Source organism: Scyliorhinus torazame, chromosome 14, assembly GCF_047496885.1.
Source record: "Scyliorhinus torazame isolate Kashiwa2021f chromosome 14, sScyTor2.1, whole genome shotgun sequence".
NCBI lineage: Eukaryota > Metazoa > Chordata > Chondrichthyes > Carcharhiniformes > Scyliorhinidae > Scyliorhinus > Scyliorhinus torazame.
Window position 1 is genome coordinate 67,465,516 of NC_092720.1, and position 22,794 is coordinate 67,488,309.

The window sequence follows — 22,794 nt, forward strand, 5'->3', positions numbered from 1 at the left end:
TTATTTTGGTTTGGACAAGGAACAGAGGGTGTATTTTTTAATTAATTAAACATTGGTTACACAGGCGTCACTGGCATTTACTGGCCATCCCTAATAATTTAAATTAATAACATTTATTATGTGATTTAAAACCCTAATTTATATTTTCTTCTGCCTTTGAATTCTGCAGAAGTGGATGTGTTCTTTTTGAGATGTCACAACAGGTGCAATCAGATCTCCCTTCATGATGTTGTCAGACCTCTAAAAATCTAATTTTCTCGCTCTGGACACTTACCAAGAATTGTCAAAATAATTCACCATTCAAACTACTGATGAATCCCATTTAGGTACAGACACAAAAAGGAGCAAGATGTGGGGGTCAATTGAAAGTTATTGGGTGAACGTGCTCTGACAAAAATAGACATTCGTATAATTTTTAAAATAACATGAAATACCTCTTAGAATCGAATAACCATGAAATCAAATGCAAGAAATCATTGCTTTCATTGAGAAGTTAAGAGTTCCGTGTTTCAAAGGAAGGTAACTTGCAATAGTGAATTTTCAACAATGGAGTCTAAAATATTGGTGTCAACCTCAAAGCATTTTTGCAGAACAGACTTTCTAATGAAAGTGGGCGCATGCCAAAACCATAGCATGTTAAATAAAAAAGCAACTATAAGATAGATAGCTCATAATTACGAAGTAAAACGTCTTACAACACCTTGTAGAGTGAAGCCAACAGCACCATTTCAATTCCCTGAGGTTATTCATGAAGGCCCACCATCTCAAGGAAGACGTGAAGGAAGGAGCAGTGCTCCGAAAGCTAGTGATTTGAAACAAACCTGTTGGACTTTAACCTGGTGTTGTAAGACTTCTTACTGTGCTCACCCCAGTCCAAGGCCACATCATAATTACTAAGTGTGTGAAATCTTACCGCATGGTCAATTAGTCAAGATTAGCAGATTAATCATTTTCAAAAACGAATCAATGTAAGAATTTAACTGAGTGTGGCATTGTAAAATTGTTGGTGCAAATTTAATTTCTTATCGTTTTCAATCAGCTGAATACAATAAATATCTATAAACCAGGCATAATGACATCATGACAATAGGCTGTATTTCACTGGGGAAATGGCACCAAGTTGTCATGCCCAAGCACAGTTTGATTTAATTCTTTTTACAATGTAAGGCCAGAAGTCTTCACTTTGTTTTCATTTAATTTACTAGGATTAGAATGCAGGGTCTACTTTATCTGAGTTTTTGCTTTTGTTATAGAGCCTTTATAATTGAAATATTCATGAACTGTAATCCAAGGATCTGATTCCAATCTTGGAAGCTGGCATGCTGATCTGCCCAGCCCTCCAGGCAACAAAGACACACCAATTCCCACGCAATACCGCGCACCCCCCCATCCCCCACCCCCTTCAACCAGCCCCCCTCCACCTTCTCTGTAATGTTTAGAAAATATGGACACAGATCTCACCTCTACACTGATGGGGGTTAGACATAGACATGGCGAGCGATCAAATGCAATTGCATCCCGGAAGCACAGTGCAATACCAGTTGAATGAATCTTATTTACAAAATGATCAGGGGGTTAGATAGGGTGGACAGTGAGCGTCTTCTCCCGCGGATGGAAATGGCTAGCACGAGGGGACATAGCTTTAAACTGAGGGGTAATAGATATAGGACAGAGGCCAGAGGTAGGTTCTTTACGCAAAGAGTGGTGAGGCCGTGGAATGCCCTACCTGCAACAGTAGTGAACTCGCCAACATTGAGGGCATTTAAAAGTTTATTGGATAAGCATATGGATGATAATGGCATAGTGTAGGTTAGATGGTTTTTTTGTTTCAGTGCAACATCGTGGGCCGAAGGGCCTGTACTGCGCTGTATCGTTCTATGTTCTATGTTCCAACTGCCAGCCCACTACAACTAAAATAGAGAGACAAAACTACATTGCAATTTAGTAAATGATATTTAAATTGAGTTACACTCTTCTATCTTTATGTTAAGTTTAATGTTGGCTGGAGCTGTAAAATGAGTAACATAGAGTTAGCCTCCAATTATACACTGAGCCTAATGTTCCTTTTCATTGAAATCAATGGAAGGAAAAGAAATGGGCAGTCAATTTAGTATCACCCATTTTACACTATTGCCTAAAGCCATAATAAACCACGTTATTTTAACTTCACATAGTAGCCTATCACACTTGCACACTCAAGGCAAAATGTCTTTCAGGCAGCAGTGACAAAGCCAAAGGAATGCTACTGCTCTGTGTAAGTGTACAATCGTTTTTCATCTGCAGTAAAAATTTGAGATCTTTCTAAATAGACCTGCAGTGGCATAACTTTGAGGTTTTATTGTCAATTAAGGCAATATTCATGTAATAGTTCGCTGTTAATAAGGACACAAGCTCTTTGTGAAACCTTTACAATGTTGAACAATTGTCATATAAACTATTTTATCAGCACGCATCACAGTTTAAGAAAAAACGTCAAATGAAATTAAAGTTTTCAAAATGACAAGCCATTATGGCACTGACTAATAACATTAAGTGTTAAAATGTGTGTGAAAGTATATGCTGGGTATACATGAGCTCTATTATAAAAGCACAAAGGAATGAGCCAACAGGAAAACATGCGCTGTACTGCCAACCACTATTCACGACGCAGTCTTTCACCCAGGGTACTCATTAAATAATTGAATTATTGATGGCAGATATTTGTTCAGAATTACATTTTTGTCTTAATCATAGGTAACTCATTACATCAATTTTAACTTAAACAAGCAAGATAATAAATAAATAACAGAAATGTCTGAAAATAAGTTCACATAAAATCTTTCGATAAATGATTTTTTGCATGGAAAATGCATTCCAGCAGATGCAAACATATGGTATAGGCGATTCTCTGTGTAAGCTCAATCAATGGCTTAAGAACATAAAGATCTATTTCAATCCTTAGAAGTATTTGAAATCATTCCCTGAAGAGTAAAAAAACACAATGATCAGATTGTGATTTGTAATATGCAAATATATTTCTTCAGAGATTTAAAAGACAAAAAAAATCACCAAGAAAATCCACGCAAAATCCACCAGCATCTGGTATAGAGATCAACAAAGCATTTAATTCCATCATTATGTACTTTAACAAAGGTTTCTCTCTATCCAACACGCCATGCCCTGCTCGGGTCATAGTGTTCACACCAAGCAGGCTTGAGTGAAAAAACAGAGGAACACAGAGGGTGTAGCATTCTGTCTTTCAATTGCACTGAGAGAGAGCTGAGATTAACCAAAGAATAAGAGGCATCTGATGCTCATTTAATGTCTGCCTCTAATGTGGGTTAATAAATAGATTGTGTTCCATTCGGCATCACTGTGTCACCGGATGTCTTGTGAAATAACGCAGTGCTTTAAGGGTGAGAGAATTATAATATTTTCTTCGAAATCTTTGCAAGGAGAATTATGTTTGTGTACAGTAATTCATTTACACTTTAATTTAAATTCAGTCTAAATTTTAAGTTCTGCTATAAATTTGGGGAGTAAATGCAGCAATGTGCAACAACATAATTGAGCAAGGAGAAATATGTACTTGCGCAACTTGTCTGGAGAGACAAGCAAGCAGAGTGACTGTGATTACTTTCCATTTGAGGATTTTTGACTCTGGGAATGTTTTGCAAACCGTGCCAGTTAACTATTATTTCACTTGTAATACTCCAATACGGGCTAAACAAAAAATTGGCGAGTTACATTACAGAATAAAATCAAATACTTTTGGTCAGTGTTGGGCTACTCATACCAGAGACTTTTATTGCTGCATTTTTGAGTATATGAACACTATATTTATGAAGAACTCAAACCATATCTCAAGTTTTATAACAAGTCTTGACATAACAGTTTTATTGCTTCAACCTCCATCCTCAAGTGTTCTGTTACTATTTTAACGTTGAAGTTCTATTGTAGTATTTTGCTGCTCTGTTTTACATCAATCAACATGCACCAAGCTTTCTGCTACATTAAACCTACATTTATGAATCGGACAAAAAATTGTCACATGCCGCATAAAGTAGGGGGCAGGGGAGTGGAGGTGAATTTGGCAGCTTTAACTTTGTCTACTTTCTTGCCTGTTTTACTTCCTGCATGTGTGTACTGCACAGCCATTCACCTGTTGGCCATCCGCACATTTTGTGAGAGGGCACAAAAGTTGCGACCCGTTTTATTGCTTCTGACGCTGGTCCAGCCAGCAGGGGGCACACTTCTATAGCCAATGCAGGACCTCTCAAAGTGCAGAGAAATGTTATGTTTGTGATGCTTTGTCTTATGTTATTTCATAATTAGAAAGGTACATACATATACCATTGAACCTTTGAAAGTTTTTTTTGCACACTGGTACAGCTCAGGTCAAGCAAAATAAGTATTTTTCTCATGATTTGCATTTCATTCCAATGATTGCTTAACTCTTATAAATTCCTTCAGCTCGTTTATGTCTAACAGTTACATTGATCCATAGCTAGGTTAATAGCATTACCAGGTGAGGTTGCTGGGATACCACAAAATAATTCAAAGAGGAAACAAATTACTTTGCAACGTGTCCCTTCACTCTGTATTTTTTTGATGTGCCTGAGATCAAACAAGAAATCTAAAAGGAACTGATGAAAAGCAAAGCCGGGTAGTGACACAACCTCCTTCCTAATGACCCAAAATCTTGTGCCACAACAGTAATATTCAGGGATAATAGGCATTGAGCCCATCTCATTGTTCATCAAACTAAGGAGATGAATTACTATTGCTATTATCATGAAACCGTGTGGCAAGGTATTCTAAAAACACCTACCATGTGTAAATCTTTATCAACAATGAATTAGTTAATCTGTGCTGTAAAATATTTGTGTTGTCTTGTTAATGTACCATCAGTTGGTGTTTCTGTAATGTGTATCAATGCGGGTTCTGAGGTTGCAATATTTGATTAACTCTCGTTGCTACCCTTTAACTGGACTTACCTAAATAAAGCAATTACAACCTAATTGTTCACTGGATATCAAAAAGAAAATATTCAATATCCATTCTCAGACAATACAATTAAACACAACACACAACACGTTTAGAAATTACAGTAAGGAAGCAGTAGAATGACCTTCAGTCTGTTGGAACCCTGCATATGATTGGGAGGAAAGGAAAATTAACCCTGTCCTGCATTGATATTTGGGCTTTCTTGTTTAGAGGCAGAAAAACTGTGAAGTGACAAGTTAATAATAAGAAATGCATATCTCCATCTTCCCATTCCACTTACAGTACTACAAAGTGCAGACACCATGTTAAAAGAATTCTTGATAAAGTAATGAGGCCTTACTTTTCAAATCTGCTTTCTCCAAGTACTTCCATCATTGCGCTCTGTAAAGCGGAGCAGTGAGAACATTCCTATTCTTAGCCGTCAACTTGATTACACTGGATTTAGGATCTTTTCATATTCATTTTCTTTCTCCATTGCCAACCCCCCTCCATCCCTCCCTCCCTGACCCAAACCCAAGCAGTAAAAAGTTGCTGAACAATAGAGCTGATATTGGTATTGGGTATCAAAAGTGTTTTCATTGTCCATTAATGTGTTGCTTTTTCTTTAGTAATCAGGACATCCATCTTAGGGTATATTTTAACTTAAATACTGAATAGTTTCCAGCACTTATAGAAGAATGTTTTGGTAGAAAAGAGCTATAACCAGTGCAGACATAAAAGAACTGTAAAATATTAAATGTGACTGCAATCACCTGGGAACTATTAGAAAATAAAGAACCATCTAATGACGCACACATTTTGAAAAATACTATCACTTTGCAAACTAAGCAACTTAGTGAAAATTCCTATGTTTTTTAGGTTCATTTTAAACAGGAGTTCTGAGCTGTATAATTTATCAAAGGTAAATCTTTGCACACAAGAATAATATTAATGTAATATTGGGAGATAATTATGTAAAGCTTGTAGACAAATTATTATTTGACAACTATGTTACTGGTTCAGTGCTAATTACTGTCTATTAATGTGAATGTTGAACTAATACTAATGGAGAATCGGGCATCTTTTGAACCATTATATAAATCATATCATTATAAGCATTTAATAACTGAATATAATCGTATTTTTTCAAGTGGCCTGGTAGAATTTTTTTTCTGCATGTTCCTTACAATGCCAGTTAAGTTTTTCCCTCACCACTTCTTAACTCGTGTCAAGTTCCCGATCATTGCTGTTCTGAACAGAATATATTTCTAACTGATGGCTTTTAATTTTCTGCAATCTTACATGTCTGCGCTGTCCAGGCAATGGTTCTTTTCACAAAGGAATTTTCACTGTGGGTGGGTGTATTTGACCCTGCTGGGTTAACCACTGGACCATTTCCCTAGACAATGCATTCAGCACTGACTCAAGTCTGTTCATCCAGCAACAACTGAGGACTCTGGGTCGCTGTGAGGTGCGGATTTTGTCATCAATTCACTGATGCTAATAAGATTTTTATAAGTCGCCTACATTAAGTTACATGCCAGCCAATGTTTTCCTCCCCATCTTTTCCTCTCTCATACACATCACCTCTTTCTTTAATGCTCTTGCTTCTTGAATTAAAAAATGAAAGAAAAGAGCCATTCACTGAATGAGAACTGAAGGGCACTCAGTGCATTCTAAAATGGACAATTCTGGCTCTCTTTTTACTCCATAGTGATATTTGAGTCTGACTAGCTACAGATTCTCTGATTTAACCATCAAGTTATTTGTGCAATCTCCATTTCTGGCACACGGAGGAGGAGCTCAGAATTACCCTTTATTTATTTCCTTTGTAAATATTGCACAAAGCACACAAAAGCTGGTAAACAGAAAATCATTCAACATTTCTTGAAGAAATTAAAACTTTCTAATTCTTTAGTTGATGGGGAATAGAAAACACAAATATTATCAGGCCTCAAAAAATATTAGAAGTTGACCGGACATTAACAACACTGAATACTTATTTATACCACACGACGGTGAACAATAAGATCTTTGAGGCAAATGTTAAAGAAATGTAATGGGGCAAACAATATAAACTTCAGATAAATATGCTTCCACTAACTTATTTCATCTGTACAAAAGGAAACATACTTTCTGCTATTATCTTATGGGCCATATTCTGATAAAGTGATATTAAACAGCATCTACTTTGCTCACGACTGAAGCTTTACTCTTGATAAACATTGCACTGCCTTAACTTGGAGCAAAACTGTGAATACTTGGTGTGAGAATAAAACCTAGCAGTCCAAGTTTCACTTGAAGCTGAAGCACATTGCACTATGTGATCTGTTTTCCGCAACCATATTAGCAGGAACGTTGTTACTGACCATGATGTACCAGTCCATGGGGTGAAGTTCTTTTACTCAGGTTGGTCATTAGATTGGCTAGATCAATTCATACTGCATTGACCATCTGTTACTATACTGCAGCAATGCCACTCAGATTCTCCTTTTGATAAATGAGAGGGAACATCAATGATTTGATTCCAGAGGAATTTTTATACCCAGCTGTAATATGAGCAACTTGAAGCTGAATTTATGCTAAAACTAGATGTGCACATGCATACAAGGCTACGGGCCAAGTGTTGGGCAATGGGACTAGAATAGTTAGGTGGTTGTTTTTGACCAGCGCAGAAGTGATGGTCAAAGGGCCTTTTCTATGCTGTAGACTTAGGTGGCTAGGAAGAACTCCATACCCAAAACCTATGGTATATCAGCTACAGAAGAAGAAAACCATATGGACAATTAACCACACTGGTCTGAGATATTTTTGCTGGTTTAGTTATTGGACTATTTTTGTGGTGTCCCGGAAACATTCACTTTTGTGAGCCATATTGAAGTACGTTCAGCCAAGGGGTAAGTTATGATATGGGTTGTCTCCCGATCCTCTTCATTCATATTCACTGAAAAAACCTCACCCTTAGGGGCAATTTAACATGTTCAATCCACCTAACCTGCACGTCTTTGGGCTGTGGGAGGAAACTGGAGCACCCGGAGGAAACCCATGCAGACACATGGAGACAGTGCAAACTCCACACAGAGAGTCGCCCAAGGTGGGAATCAAATCTGGGTCCCTGCACTGTGAGACAGCAGTGGTACCCACTGCACCACCGTGCCTATGGCCAAAAACAACACCAATTGCAGTTCTGTGCAACATGATTACAGAACACCATTGCAAACTTGCTAATTCAAAGCTAGACCTGACTAAGTTTAAACTGCAGGTGGCCACACCACCAGTAACTGGTCATCGCTAAACAAATAATTGCATTATCGTTATTCCACTAGGTCCTATTGGACTCATTATATTAAATGTACAATTTATTGATCTGGTTACCCAATTTTCCAAGATATGCTCCTGGTGGGAAAATTGCCCTTCAGTGCATTAAGTAGTGACTGTTCTGAATTAAAATGGTGAAATTCTCTTCCCTTCACCTGGCCAAATATCAAGCAGAAATACAGCAGAGAGTGAATGAAAAGACAAGCATTGATGCTGACTGCCCCCATCACTCACTCACATCCTTGGCCCCAGCTAACGCTTCACTCTCTTCCACTCTGATCAATTTCCTGATGATGTCCCCTCTTTGCTCCCTCAAGTTCAAAAAGTACAAATTTGAGTCCAGGTGGCATAGTCTACCACCTGTTGATCTGTCTACCATCAGATCCACAGCTCCAGAATACATAATTCACCTCAATACTGCACACTACACTGGCATCATCCTGGAGGACAAAAATAACCCCAAACCCCTCTCTCTAACATCAATCACATTGATAAACTCTTTTCCCCTTCCCTTAAACTCTCTAACATCAAGTCTGAGAAGCTTATCAAGTTTATCATCACCAAATTAAACATTATTTGCAATTGCTTCCTCTCATGTTCTTGTCTACCAAGTCAACACCCCGTCATGAACCAACCCCTCCAACTTTCTCTGTAACCTTTCCCCATCTCACTTCATGCACTCATCAAGCTTATCTCAACTATGAGCCTGACCCCCTGCTCCATTAACCCCATTGGAACTAAACACTAACCTCCCAATTGTCTTTCTTGGCCAGCATGTGAGGGAACATTGTAAACATCTTTCTTCTCAGGCATTGTCCCCCATCTCTTTGAAATCTGCTGGCGTAATCCCAGCCTCTCCCCACTTCTCAAAAACAGACCCTGAGTCACACTTCTCTCAACAGCTACTGCCCCATCTCCAACTTACCGTTCCTCTCCAAGGTAATTAAATATGCTGCAATCTCTCCATCTTCATGCACACCTCTTTCACATCTCACTATTTGAATCTGTCCAATTATCTTTCTGTCCCCTTGCCACTGTGCTGAAACAACCTTAACCAATGACACAACAGAATTCTCTGTAATTGCAACAGTGCTACATCAGCCAATGATATAGACATAATTGAGCATGTCATTATTATCTGTTGTTCAGCTTTGTGGGATTGCTCACATTTGTTTTCCCTCTGACCTATGCTCCTCAAAATCTGTCCAATTCATCTGTAGTTTTTTTTCTTTTTATCCCAAACAGCTACATCAAGGTCCCACAAAGATCCATTGTTGGCCCTTTTCACACATGGGTTGTTCAATGTGGGGATAGAGGAGTTGGTGACTCTTCACCTCTCGAGTCAATGACCACCACTGAGAAGAGTGGGTGCAAAGAGAACCCGGAGGCCCATACAGCAGAGTTTAAGACTAGACCAAGGTCTTGCTCTGTTAAGCCTGTGTGGTAATTAGTGTGCAACGGCCAGCTCACATTAAAGGAACTCACACAGGGGCATCTTCCACCCTAAAAATGAAGTTCGAGACCTGGAATGTCTGGATCCTCATGGACAACAGCAATAAGCAACAGGCCGGAATGGCGTACTTCTATCATTGCTTGGGAGCTCAGGCATTTTGAATTGACATTGCTGCCCTAAGCTAGACCTGGTGGGCAGTGTAATGCCAGTTCATAATAAGGTGGCGGTTATACCTTCTTTTCGAAAGGTCAGCTAGAAGAGGATCTCCGCCTCCATGGAGTTGGCGTCGCCATTACAAACAAACGAGTTGGCCATCGCGGAGACTTCCCTTGCAGGACAAATGAATGCCTCATGACCCTTCAGCTCACCCTGGCCGAGAAGCAGTGCGCTACAGTCTTCAGGGCCAACACTGGAAGCCACAGATAAATCAAAAGACAAATGGTACTCCAGTCTCCAACAATCCTTGGCCCGAGTTCCAATGGATGACAAGCTGATATAGAGTTAGAAAGGACACAGACCTCTGGGGAGGTGTAATCGACAAAGCGGGGGAGGGAAATCCAACACCAGTGGTGTCCTGCTCCTGGCAAATAGCCTGGAACACAGCCTTGTACTAACCAATACCTTGTTCTGTCAGGAAGATAAGTACAAGGCCTCATGATAACTGCCTCATTCCATGTATTGGCAGCTGCTCGACTACATCATCATCCGAACAAGAGTGCGTGTCACTTGTGCGATGACAGGAGCTGACAACCGTTGGATGGACCACCATCTAATCTGCTTGTGATCAACATCAACGTAGCCCCAAAGCAACAATGGCAGCAGAAACAATGCCACAGGAAAATCAATGCTGAGGAATTCAAAGATCCTGATATGGAACCCTATTCAGCTAGCACCTCACTGCCAACCTGATGACTCCCAGTGGCGCAGAGGTGCAGAGGGTCCACAGCGCCTGGTCTTCCCTCAGGGCCTCAATAGTCAGCACCGGCAAAGAGACTCTTGATTACTTAACGAGGAAACACCAAGACTGGTTCAATGAGAATGACCTGGAGATCCAGGAGCTGATAAAGCTGCAACACAAGGCTTTTCTGAGCCTGAAACAGCAAACCCAATTAGAGAATGAGAAAGCAGCCCTCGAGATGGCTAAAGGCTGAGGTCCAGCAAAATGCCGCAACCTAAAGAACAGGTGGTGGGTGGAGAAAGCGCAGAGGATCCAGCAGATAGCCAATAACCATGTTGCAAGACCCCACCACATATTGGCCAAGAACTGAGACGTGCTCGTCACAAACAGGGAGGCAGTCAGCACCCGCTGGAACGAGCACTTCAAATACATCTTTAACAGTGAATCTGTCTTCAACTCCATCCCATAGCATGGTACTCATGACCATCTCAGCACAGCCCAAACTAGCACAAGGTGGAAAAGAGCATCCAATAGGGGAAGAACAACAAGGCATTAGCGGGAGATGGAATCCCTGCCAAAGCACTAACACAGAGTGGAGAAGCACTATTGGCACAAATACATGACCTCATTTCCTGCCTCTGAAAGGAGGAGAGGATGCCAAGAGATTTCCGAAATGCTGTAATCTTGGCCATCTTCAACAATAGTGATTGGGTGGTATGGGGGTGCCCAAGTCCACACAGTCACTCGAGGCCAGAATTGAACGCGGATCCCTGGCGCTGTGAGGCAGCAATGCTAACCACTGTGCCACCATGCCACCCATTGGGCATGGTTAAGTGCAAAATGATAAATTCCGCTTTTAGGCACGTTTAGCTGGGTGTTTCTCTGTGAATACAGCACCGAGAAACATCCCACTTTTCAACTGCACTTTTTTTGGTCTCAGGCAGTTTCTCCCGGCCGAGCCCACACTTCGATGGATTTCAAGCTGGTGAGCTGACAGCCCCCCCCCCCCCCCGCCCCGCACCCCCCCCCACCCCCCCCCCCCGCCCCATGGCCACTTCACCTCCCCCAACATTGTAGAGGCCCCTGGGAAACCTCCCTCACCTGCCTCTAATTGGCATGGTGCCCCAAGGCCCGACCCCTGGCAGTCCCAATCTGGCACCTTGGCATTGCCAGTCTGGTGCCTTGGCAGTGCACCGGCACCCTGTCAGTGCCACCTGGGTACCCTGGCATTGCCAGGGTGCCACTTCCACGGTGCCAGGCTGGCAGTGCCAAGGTTCCTCTGTGCCTGAGGGTGTCAGGGGACTACCCTGCCCTGTCCCTGACCATCCTAGACCCCCCGCCGAAGTGCCGTAATGCCTGGTTCCCGTTTGTGTGAGCCGGTACTGAATGGTGCACTGGCAAGTTCTCTCAGGCACAGCCATTGAGTCCTGAGCGCAGGGTGAATCCGTCGTCCACGTATTTATGCAGATCTGGATTTCACCCAGCGATGAAGTTATCCAGATTACACCGGGCAGAGCGAGTCAGGTATCTCACGATTGGCCCAGCGTGGAGCCCAATTTAAGGTTTTTGCGCGATTCACCCATTGCGGCCGGTTCTGCACCAGGCGCAATGGGGTCGCTGAATCGTATCCAAAACTCTGAGTTGCTTTGGGGGTGAGGCTGATAGAGAAGGATGGAAGGGGAGGAGGTGTTGGTGTGGGTAGATCAGCTACCATCCGGGAAACCCAAAAATAATTTTGGAAAGTCTGTCCGTGACATTTTAGCTCAGCAATCTCAATGTTATTTTACTTTTTGCTTTGCTGTTGAATGAGTAGCAGCAGATGTGGTGTGGCCCACGTGATATTTAAAGAGCCACTCTGAAGATTAGAATTGTGAGGAGCTGGAATGTTTGGCACAGACGTGTGCCACTAATCTGCGCTATGTTGCTCTCCAGCAGAATGACAGGGGGCATAAAGTCATCATGACACAGAAAGAGACCAGTCACCCATCGAGCCCATGTGATTTATTGCTGCAGAAAAGGACATGGAAATGTGGATGTCATTCAAAAGGTTTCCGTTTCTCACCCACTGTCCACCAGTACCCGCACCCTACCAATCAGTACCAGGCATGAAGCCTTCTTGTACTGTTGTAGGTGGAGCAGTCTTTGGCAGGGCCCTTAGGTGCTCCAAAATCCCAGGTTCCTCAGCCAAGATCATCTCACAACGGGTTCAGGGATCTGAGCAGTCCATCTCTACCTTTGCTGAAGCCACAAGGATTTCATTATGGAAGGGTGCTTAAAAGAGATAAAGGTTTTGTCATGATATCAACATTAGCATATCATGGTGCAATCACACACGCACTGATGGACTGGTAGTTGGACCAACCAACACACACACAACATCGCAGCCAATCACCAGTGAGAGCACACGCACTATAAAACAGGGAAAAAAAACAGAGTTCCCGTTCATTCTACCAGGAGATTCTCGTTCATTCTACCAGGAGATAGCTCAGAGCACAGAGCTCACAGCGTGCCACTCAGACATAGACCATGTGCTGAGTGCCTCACCAAGATAGTGATAGGGCTGGGTCCACAGGTTAGCTGGTGAAGCACAAACCTCAGCCAGCAGTTAGTAGTTGTTATTGTTTCAGACAATAAAACAGAGTTGTACCATCTACAGCTGTGTTGGATCATTTGTGCATCGGAACACGCAACACGACAGGTTTGTGGGTGCGTAAGAATAATCATGTGGGTGTACGATATAATGCAATGTTTTTAAGTTTCCATACCTTAGTAGAATGACAAAAAATATATTACTTCTCATCACTTTCCAATACTTGGTCACAGGATGGCAAGTCACTTTTTAAGGCGGCACAGTGGTTAGCACTGCTGCCCCATAGCACTGGGGATCTGGATTTGACTCCAGCCTTGAATGGCTGTCTGTGTGAAGTTTGCACTGTCTCCCTATGTCTGCGTGGGTTTTTTCCGGGTGCTCCGGTTTCCTCCCTGTAATAAATTCACGGAGGCAGAAGTCCCTTCACCAGAGGGAAAATGCTGGAAAATCTCAGCAGGTCTGACAGCATCTGTAGGGCGAGAAAAGAGCTAACGTTTTGAGTCCGATGACTCTTTGTCAAAGCTAACAGACAGAGAAAGTGGGGAATATTTATACTGTGAAGTGAGAATGAAAGATGAGTCATAGCCACTGAAACCCAGGGAAACCGGGTGCTCATCGACACAGAAACCAAGGGGAAAGAGTGCTAATGGCGGTCTCCAGAGAGAACAAAAGGTGTGAAAGGCCAAACAGCAGAGAAACTAACGTCAGAGGGTAAACTGTGACAGATGTAGATGTGGGGGGAGGGGCAGGGGAAAGCAAAGGGAAGAAAGGGTAATGAAAGGTGGATAAGATTGGGGCGGGTTAAATATATATTAAGAAAGACAAGAAAGAAAGAAATGGTAAGAGACAGTTGAAATGAAATGGGATGAAAACAAATGGGTCTAAGTGGGGTAGAGCTAATCATCTGAAGTTGTTGAATTCAATGTTGAGACTGGAAGGCTGTAGCGTGCCTAACCAGAAGATGAGATGTTAGAACATAGAACATAGAAAATACAGCACAGAACAGGCCCTTCGACCCACGATGTTGTGCCGAACCTTTGTCCTAGATTAATCATAGATTACGATTGAATTTACAGTGCAGAAGGAGGCCATTCGGCCCCCTGAGTCTGCACCGGCTCTTGGAAAGAGCACCCTACCCAAACTCAACACCTCCACCCAACACCAAGGGCAATTTTGGACACTAAGGGCAATTTATCATGGCCAATCCACCTACCCTGCACATCTTTGGACCGTGGGAGGACTATGTTGTTCCTCCAGTTTGTGTTGAACTTCACTGGAACATTACAGCAGGCCAAGGACAGACATGAGGGCATGTGAACAGGGTCTTTTATTGAAATGGCAAGCAACGGGAAGGTCCGGGTCCTGAATGCACACAGACCGAAGGTGCCCAGCAAAGTGATCACCCAGTCTGTGTTTGGTCTCTCCGATAAGACCACATTGGGAGCAGCGAATCCAATAGACCAGATTGGAAGAGGTGCAAGTGAAACGCTGCTTAACCTGGAATGAGTGTTTTGGGCCTGGGATGTTAAGCATGGAATAGGTAAAGGGGCAGGTGGTACACCCTCTGCGATCCTTTCACCAGAATTCCTTTTATTTACAAAACCAACAGCCGAATAATCAGGTGCATTCAGCTTGCTGTCTACACTGGGAGTGCAGAGGATCTGACACTCCCCATTATATACAGAGAAAGGGGTTCCCTGATTGGTTCATTAATCAGGGAACTCATATTCTAATTCATAGATTCATAGAATTTACAGTGCAGAAGAAGGCCATTCGGCCCATCGAGTCTACACCGGCTCTTGGAAAGAGCAACCTACCCAAGGTCCGCTCCTCCACCCTATCCTCATAACCCAGCAACCCCACCCAACACTTTGGGCAATTTTTGGGCACTAAGGGCAATTTAGCATGGTCAATCCACCTAACCTGAACATCTTTGGACTGTGGGAGGAAACCGGAGCACCCGGAGGAAACCCACGCACACACGGGGAGAACGTGCAGACTCCGCACAGACAGTGACCCAAGCCGGAATCGAACCTGGGACCCTGGAGCTGTGAAGCAATTGTGCTATCCACAATGCTACCGTGCTGCCCTTAAAAGACAGGTGTATATAGTCTATATAACATAGAGTGCAGAAGGAGGCCATTCGGCCCATCGAGTTTGCGCCGATCCACTTAAGCCCTCACTTCCACCCTATCCCCGTAACCCAATAACCTCCACTAACCTTTTTGGTCACTAAGGGCAATTTATCATGGCCAATCCACCTAACCTGCACGTCTTTCGACTGTGGGAGGAAACTGGAGCACTCGGAGGAAACCCACACAGACACGGGGAGAACGTGCAGACTCCGCACAGACAGTGACCCAGCGGGGAATCGAACCTGGGACCCTGGCGCTGTGAAGCCACAGTGCTATGCACTTGTGCTACTGTGCTGCCCAATTGGCTGATGAACAATTGGCCAAACTCAAAGGCCTGGCCGAAATCATTACACTCCCACAGTTCGAAGATGTGCAAGTTAGTTGGATTGGCCATGCTAAATTGCTCCTTAATGTCCAAAAGGTTAGTTGGAGTTATGGGGATAGGGCGGGGGCGTGACGCCAGGTAGGGTGCCCCTTCAGAGGGTCGGAGTAGGCTCGATGGACCAAATGGCCTCCTTCTTGCACTGTCGGGATTTTCTGATTTTATGATGAGGAGGCATGAATTGACTGCGACCAATGGAATGAGGTGCATTGGTTGGTTGTGAGCAGGACTGCTTCATGTTATTGGAATTATGGGGTGTTGGGGGCTTGGGGATGTAAATGGCTATTTGATGTGGAGGTTCCAGTGGTGGTAACTAACGAACCTTGCAGCTGTCAGGATATCAGCTATCATCCCATGCAGCCAAGCAATTCTGGGATGGAGTTACCATTTTTCTCCTCTTCTTCCTCAGATTCCTTCACAAGTGACAGATGCTCCAAGCTTTGTTCTAACTCGCGATCCTTGTTGATGAACAATGTTGTCACAGTGTAACATACTGTGATCATTCTGGGGCCCCAGGCTCTTGAATATTGAAGCAATTCATCTTGAACATGCTGATTTCTTGATGACTGGCACATTTGGTTGTCATATAGCTTTTGTTGTGTCGTTCCTTGGTGTCTTCAGCTAAATTTCAAGGGGTACCCTTTTTACCGAACAATAATCCCAGAGACTGCTTGTATCTCTGAAGCTCAGGTAACCTGACTGGCCCCGGGATGAGAACAGCATGCCAGTTCCCTGGCAATCTGGAGCACACCTGCGTAAAGATTTTCTTGTGGCTGCAAATTGATGAAGTGAAACTCCTTACAGGCTACAAATACTCTTGATTGATCTGCCATTGTGCAGATTGTCATACGATTGGGTTCTCCTTCTCTGGGAAGCTCGTCAGACACACGCACTGGACGCCTGCTCATTCTGACTGGGATCATCACAGGCAAAGTTTGTATCAATGCTAATCCTGACAAACATCTCGTCCCTGACACTGTTCGGCTGACTTATTCTGCCATGCTCTGAAAGGATCCAGAGATCAAGACCATGCTATTCACTGGTAAGCATGATCACTAGGTCCATCAGGGAGAAGGTCTTCCAGGAGCCGGCAGATGTCTGTTACAATCTGATGTTACCACCTCAGCCTACGGATGCATTGCTCTTCTAACAGGTCTGGGGAGCGAGGCATCTGCTTGTTCACCTTGTTATGGGCATACTATCTCCTGGGAGTTCAACCCCTCTATTGTTTGCCTCATTGCTCACCAATGTACATGCCTCTCCATACCTGATACCTGCTGCTGCTTATCTGAGGTCTGATCCAAGACAACCAAGGTGCCACCTATTATATCCTGAGTCTAAATGTAACCTCACAACAAGTATACAGAACAAACCCATTTCCAGAGGCGGGAAGAGGGAAGCTGTGAGCACTGTATATTTATTGAATTATATTTTAATGAGTGTGGTAGTCTGTGTAGCGGTATTATGGTACCTGGTAATGCTGGAACACCATTGGTAGATATTGTATGTTTCCTATTGGTCAAGCGGTATGGTAGCTCCGCCCTGCAAGGCGGGGTATAAGAGCCCTTCCACCCCAGCAGCCTTCATTCTGTACCTGAGCTGCTGGGGGAAACATCTAGCTCATTAAAGCCTTCAGTTGAAATACTTGGAACTCAATGATAACGGGGAGGTCCAGGTGGGAGTGGTCTGGGAGGCGCTGAAGGCAGTGGTTAGAGGGGAGCTGATATCAATCAGGGCACATAAAGGAAAGCAGGAGAGTAGGGAACGGGAGCGGTTGCTGCAAGAACTTCTGAGGGTGGACAGGCAATATGCGGAGGCACCGGAGGAGGGACTGTACAGGGAAAGGCAAAGGTTACACGTAGAATTTGACTTGCTGACAACGGGTACTGCAGAAGCACAGTGGAGGAAGGCACAGGGTGTACAATATGAGTATGGGGAGAAGGCAAGCAGGTTGCTGGCCCATCAATTGAGGAAAAGGGGAGCAGCGAGGGAAATAGGGGGAGTGAGGGATGAGGAAGGAGAGATAGAGCGGGGAGCGGAGAGAGTGAATGGAGTGTTCAAGGCATTCTATAAAAGATTATACGAAGCTCGGCCCCCGGATGGGAAGGAGAGAATGATGTGCTTCCTGGACCGGCTGGAATTTCCTAAGGTGGAGGAGCAGGAGAGGGTGGGACTGGGAGCACAGATCGAGATAGAGGAAGTAGTGAAAGGAATTAGGAGTATGCAGGCGGGGAAGGCTCCGGGACCGGATGATTTCCAGTCGAATTTTATAGGAAATATGTGGACTTGCTTGCCCCGATACTGATGAGAACCTTTAATGAGGCGAAGGAAAGGGGACAGCTGCCACCGACTATGACGGAGGCAACAATATCGCTTCTCCTAAAGAAGGAAAAAGACCCGCTGCAATGCGGGTCCTATAGACCTATTTCCCTCCTAAATGTAGACGCCAAGATTCTGGCCAAGGTAATGGCAATGAGGATAGAGGATTGTGTCCCGGGGGTAGTCCATGAGGACCAAACTGGGTTTGTGAAGGGGAGACAGCTGAATACGAATATACGGAGGCTGCTAGGGGTAATGATGATGCCCCCACCAGAGGGGGAAGCGGAGATAGTGGTGGCGATGGATGCCGAGAAAGCATTTGATAGAGTGGAGTGGGATTATTTGTGGGAGGTGTTGAGGAGATTTGGCTTTGGAGATGAGTATATTAGATGGGTACAGCTGCTGGATAGGGCCCCGATGGCGAGCGTGGTCACGAATGGACGGGGGTCTGCGTATTTTCGGCTCCATAGAGGGACGAGGCAGGGATGTCCTCTGTCCCCATTATTGTTTGCACTGGCGATTGAGCCCCTGGCAATAGCATTGAGGGGTTCCAGGAAGTGGAGGGGAGTACTCAGGGGAGGAGAGGAACACCGGGTATCTCTTTACGCGGACGATTTATTGGTGTATGTGGCGGACCCGGCGGAGGGGATGCCAGAGATAATGCGGATACTTGGGGAGTTTGGAGAATTTTCAGGATATAAGCTGAACATGGGGAAAAGTGAGCTGTTTGTGGTGCATCCAGGGGAGCAGAGCAGAGAAATAGAGGACTTACCGCTGAGGAAGGTAACAAGGGACTTTCGCTACTTGGGGATCCAGATAGCCAAGAATTGGGGTACATTGCATAGGTTACACTTAACGCGGTTGGTGGAACAGATGGAGGAGGACTTCAAGAGATGGGACATGGTATCCCTGTCACTGGCAGGGAGGGTACAAGCGGTTAAAATGGTGGTCCTCCCGAGATTCCTCTTTGTGTTTCAGTGCCTCCCGGTGGTGATCACGAAGGCTTTTTTCAAAAGGATTGAGAAGAGTATCATGAGTTTTGTGTGGGCCGGGAAGACCCCGAGAGTGAGGAAGGGATTTTTGCAGCGTAGTAGGGATAGGGGGGGGCTGGCGCTACCGAGCCTGAGTGCGTACTACTGGGCCGCCAACATCACAATGGTATGTAAGTGGATGGGAGAAGAGGAGGGAGCGGCGTGGAAGAGATTGGAGAAGGCGTCCTGTAGGGGGACTTGCCTACAAGCCATGGTGACGGCGCCGTTGCCGTTCTCACCGAAGAAATACACCACCGGTGGTGGTGGCTACTCTGAAAATTTGGGGGCAATGGAGACGGCATAGGGGAAAGACGGGAGCCTCGGTGTGGTCCCCGATAAGAAATAATCATAGGTTTGCTCCGGGGAGAATGGATGGGGGATTTGGAACATGGCAAAGAGCAGGAGTAACACAATTGAGAGATCTGTTTGTAGATGGGACGTTTGCAAGTCTGGGAGCGCTGGCCGAAAAATATGGGTTGCCCCAAGGGAATGCATTCAGGTATATGCAACTCAGGGCTTTTGCGAGGCAACAGGTGAGGGAATTCCCGCAGCTCCCGACGCAGGAGGTGCAGGACAGAGTGATCTCAAAGACATGGGTGGGGGACGGTAAGGTATCAGATATAGGGAAATGAGGGACGAGGGGGAGATTATGGTAGATGAGCTGAAAGGGAAATGGGAAGAAGAGCTGGGGGAGGAGATTGAGGAGGGGCTGTGGGCTGATGCCCTAAGTAGGGTAAACTCATCGTCCTCGTGTGCCAGGCTAAGCCTGATACAATTTAAGGTGTTACACAGGGCGCATATGACTGGAGCACGGCTTAGTAAATTTTTTGGAGTAGAGGATAGGTGTGCGAGATGCTTGAGAAGCCCAGCGAATCACACCCACATGTTCTGGTCATATCCGGCACTACAGGGGTTTTGGGTGGGAGTGACAAAGGTGCTTTCGAAGGTGGTGGGGGTCCAGGTCGAACCAAGCTGGGGGTTGGCTATATTCGGGGTTGCAGAAGAGCCGGGAGTGCAGGAGGCGAAAGAGGCTGATGTTTTGGCCTTTGCGTCCGTAGTAGCCCGGCGCAGGATACTGTTGATGTGGAAGGAAGCCAAGCCCCCGGGTGTGGAGACCTGGATAAATGACATGGCAGGGTTTATAAAGCTGGAACGGATTAAGTTCGTCCTAAGGGGATCGGCTCAAGGGTTCACCAGGCGGTGGCAACCGTTCGTCGAATACCTCACAGAAAGATAGATGGAATGGAAAAGAAGAAGACAGCAGCAGCAACCCCGTTGGGGGGGGGGGGGGGGGGGGGGGGGGCGGGGGGCAGAGGGTGAGGGGGGGGGAGGAACCAGAGGGATTCTCAGGGATGTCAATATATAAGTATATAAGTATAATATGTATAGGTTGTTGTTATAGATAATTGTATATTGGACGGTTAAAAAATATTTTTGGAGAATATTTATCTGGGACAAGGCAGTTGCCATTTAGTTTTGTTTTTGTTTTTGTTTATATATTATTTATTTCTTGTTTATAAAACTGGCCATTGTTATTTATATTGTGATATTACTGTGTAAAGGATACACAATGTACTGTGTTGGTTGGCCAAAAATTTTCAATAAAATATTTTTTAAAAAAGCCTTCAGTTGGACTACAACCTCGCTTTATTAAATTAATTAAATTAAATTAATTGTGCATCAATTTAATAAGCTAGATTTAAAAGGATGGAGCTCCGAATCAAGCTGGAGTGTCTGCAACTCAGCCCCCACGAGGCGAACTCAGCAGCAATCTTCAAGCACTGGCTGGCGTGTTTTAAAGGATATCTCGGAATGGCCGAAAACACACCCACGGGTGAACAGAAAATGCAAGTCCTGCACTCGAGAGTGAGCCCGGAAATTTACACCCTCAACGAGGACACAGAAGACTTCGATGCAGCAATAGAGCTGCTAAAAGAACATTATATTTGCCCGGTAAACCAGGTCTACGCCCGACATCTGCGAGCAACGAGGCAACAAATCCCTGGGGAATCGCTGGAAGAATTCTACCGTGTGCTCCTGGTGTTGGGGAGAAACTGCAGCTGCCTGCAAGTTTCGGCGAACGACCACACAGAACTCTTGATCCGGGACGCTTTCGTGGCAGGTATGCTGTCCTCCCAAATCCACCAGCGATTGCTGGAAAAAGTCACCCTAGTCCTCAAGGAGGCAACGGCCCTTGCAGGCTCCCTGGATGTGGCCTCCAGAAACGTCCACGCTTAGGTTCCCGACCGCGCGGCAGCCCCCTAGGCAGCATGGAACCCCAGCGCAGCCGACCCCGAGACATCCCCCATCCCCCACAAGCTTGTGCTGCAAGGCGGCTTGGCAACCCCGGGGGGCCCCGCTGCTACTTTTGTGGGCAGGCCAAGCACCCCCGGCAGCGCTGCCCGGCCCGCTCATCCACCTGCAAGTGGCAAGGGATGCGGTAAAAAGGGCCACTTCGTGGTGGTATGCCAGGCCCATGCGGTCGCCGCGGTCTCCGGCGGCGAATGCGGACTGCCACCACAACCCTCTCCACGGTCCCCGTGCGGCCAGTGGGCGCCGCCATCTTCCTACTCCAGGGCCACGTGCGGCCCCCGGGTGCCGCCATCTCGCGGACGCCACGTTCAATGGATGGGCGCCGCCATTTTGTGCACCCCCAGCCATGTGCAAACAATGGGAGCCACCATCTTGGTTGGACTCCCAGGACCCCAGCTCGGCTGACCACACACCGCCCGAAGAGAACACTCAACTGCCGAGATTAGCCTCGGTGACCCTGGATCAGTCCCAGCCTCGAACACTCTCAACTGCTACAACAACAGTACTAATCAACGGGCACGAGACGTCCTGCTTAATCGACTCTGGGAGCACGGAAAGCTTCATACACCCTGATACGGTAAGGCACCGTTCCCTCCTCGTCCACCCCATTAATCAAAAAATCTCCCTGGCCTCTGGTTCCCACTCAGTAGAGATAAAGGGGTTTTGTGTAGCAAACCTCACAGTCCAGGGAAGGGAGTTTAAAAATTACCGGATCTACGTCCTTCCCCACCTCTGCACGGCCACACTCCTAGGTTTAGACTTCCAGTGTAATCTCCAAAGTCTAACTTTCAAATTTGGCAGCCCTATACCCCCTCTCACTGTCTGCGGCCTCGCGACCCTCAAGGTCGATCCGCCTTCCCTGTTTGCGAACCTCACTCCGGATTGCAAACCCGTCGCCACCAGGAGTAGACGGTACAGTGCCCAGGATCGGATCTTTATTAGGTCAGAGGTCCAAAGGCTACTGAGGGAAGGAGTCATTGAAGCTAGCAACAGTCCCTGGAGAGCTCAAGTAGTGGTGGTAAAGACTGGGGAGAAGCATAGGATGGTCATCGACTACAGTCAGACCATCAACAGGTTTACGCAGCTGGACGCGTACCCTCTCCCCCGCATATCCGACCTGGTAAACAGGATCACGCATTACAAGGTCTTCTCCACAGTGGATCTTAAGTCCGCCTACCACAAGCTCCCCATCCGCACTAGTGACCGCATATAACACTGCCTTCGAGGCAGATGGGTGGCTCTATCACTTCTTAAGGGTTCCCTTCGGTGTCACCAATGAGGTCTCGGTCTTCCAGCGCGAGATGGACCGAATGGTTGACCGGTACGGTTTACGGGCAACATTCCCGTATCTCAATAATGTCACCATCTGCGGCCATGACCAGCAGGACCA

General features: G+C 45.4%; 1 long non-coding RNA gene across 2 annotated transcripts in view; it reads left to right on the forward strand.

The window, feature by feature from the left end:
- The first annotated feature begins 3,286 nt into the window (after positions 1 to 3,286).
- LOC140389300 (uncharacterized) overlaps positions 3,287 to 22,794 on the forward strand; it is a 173,592-nt gene continuing 154,084 nt past the window's right edge. For both annotated transcript variants that reach the window (XR_011934329.1, XR_011934330.1), the window contains exon 1: positions 3,287 to 3,395. This is a non-coding gene — a long non-coding RNA (uncharacterized lncRNA). The remainder of the gene's footprint in view (positions 3,396 to 22,794) is intronic.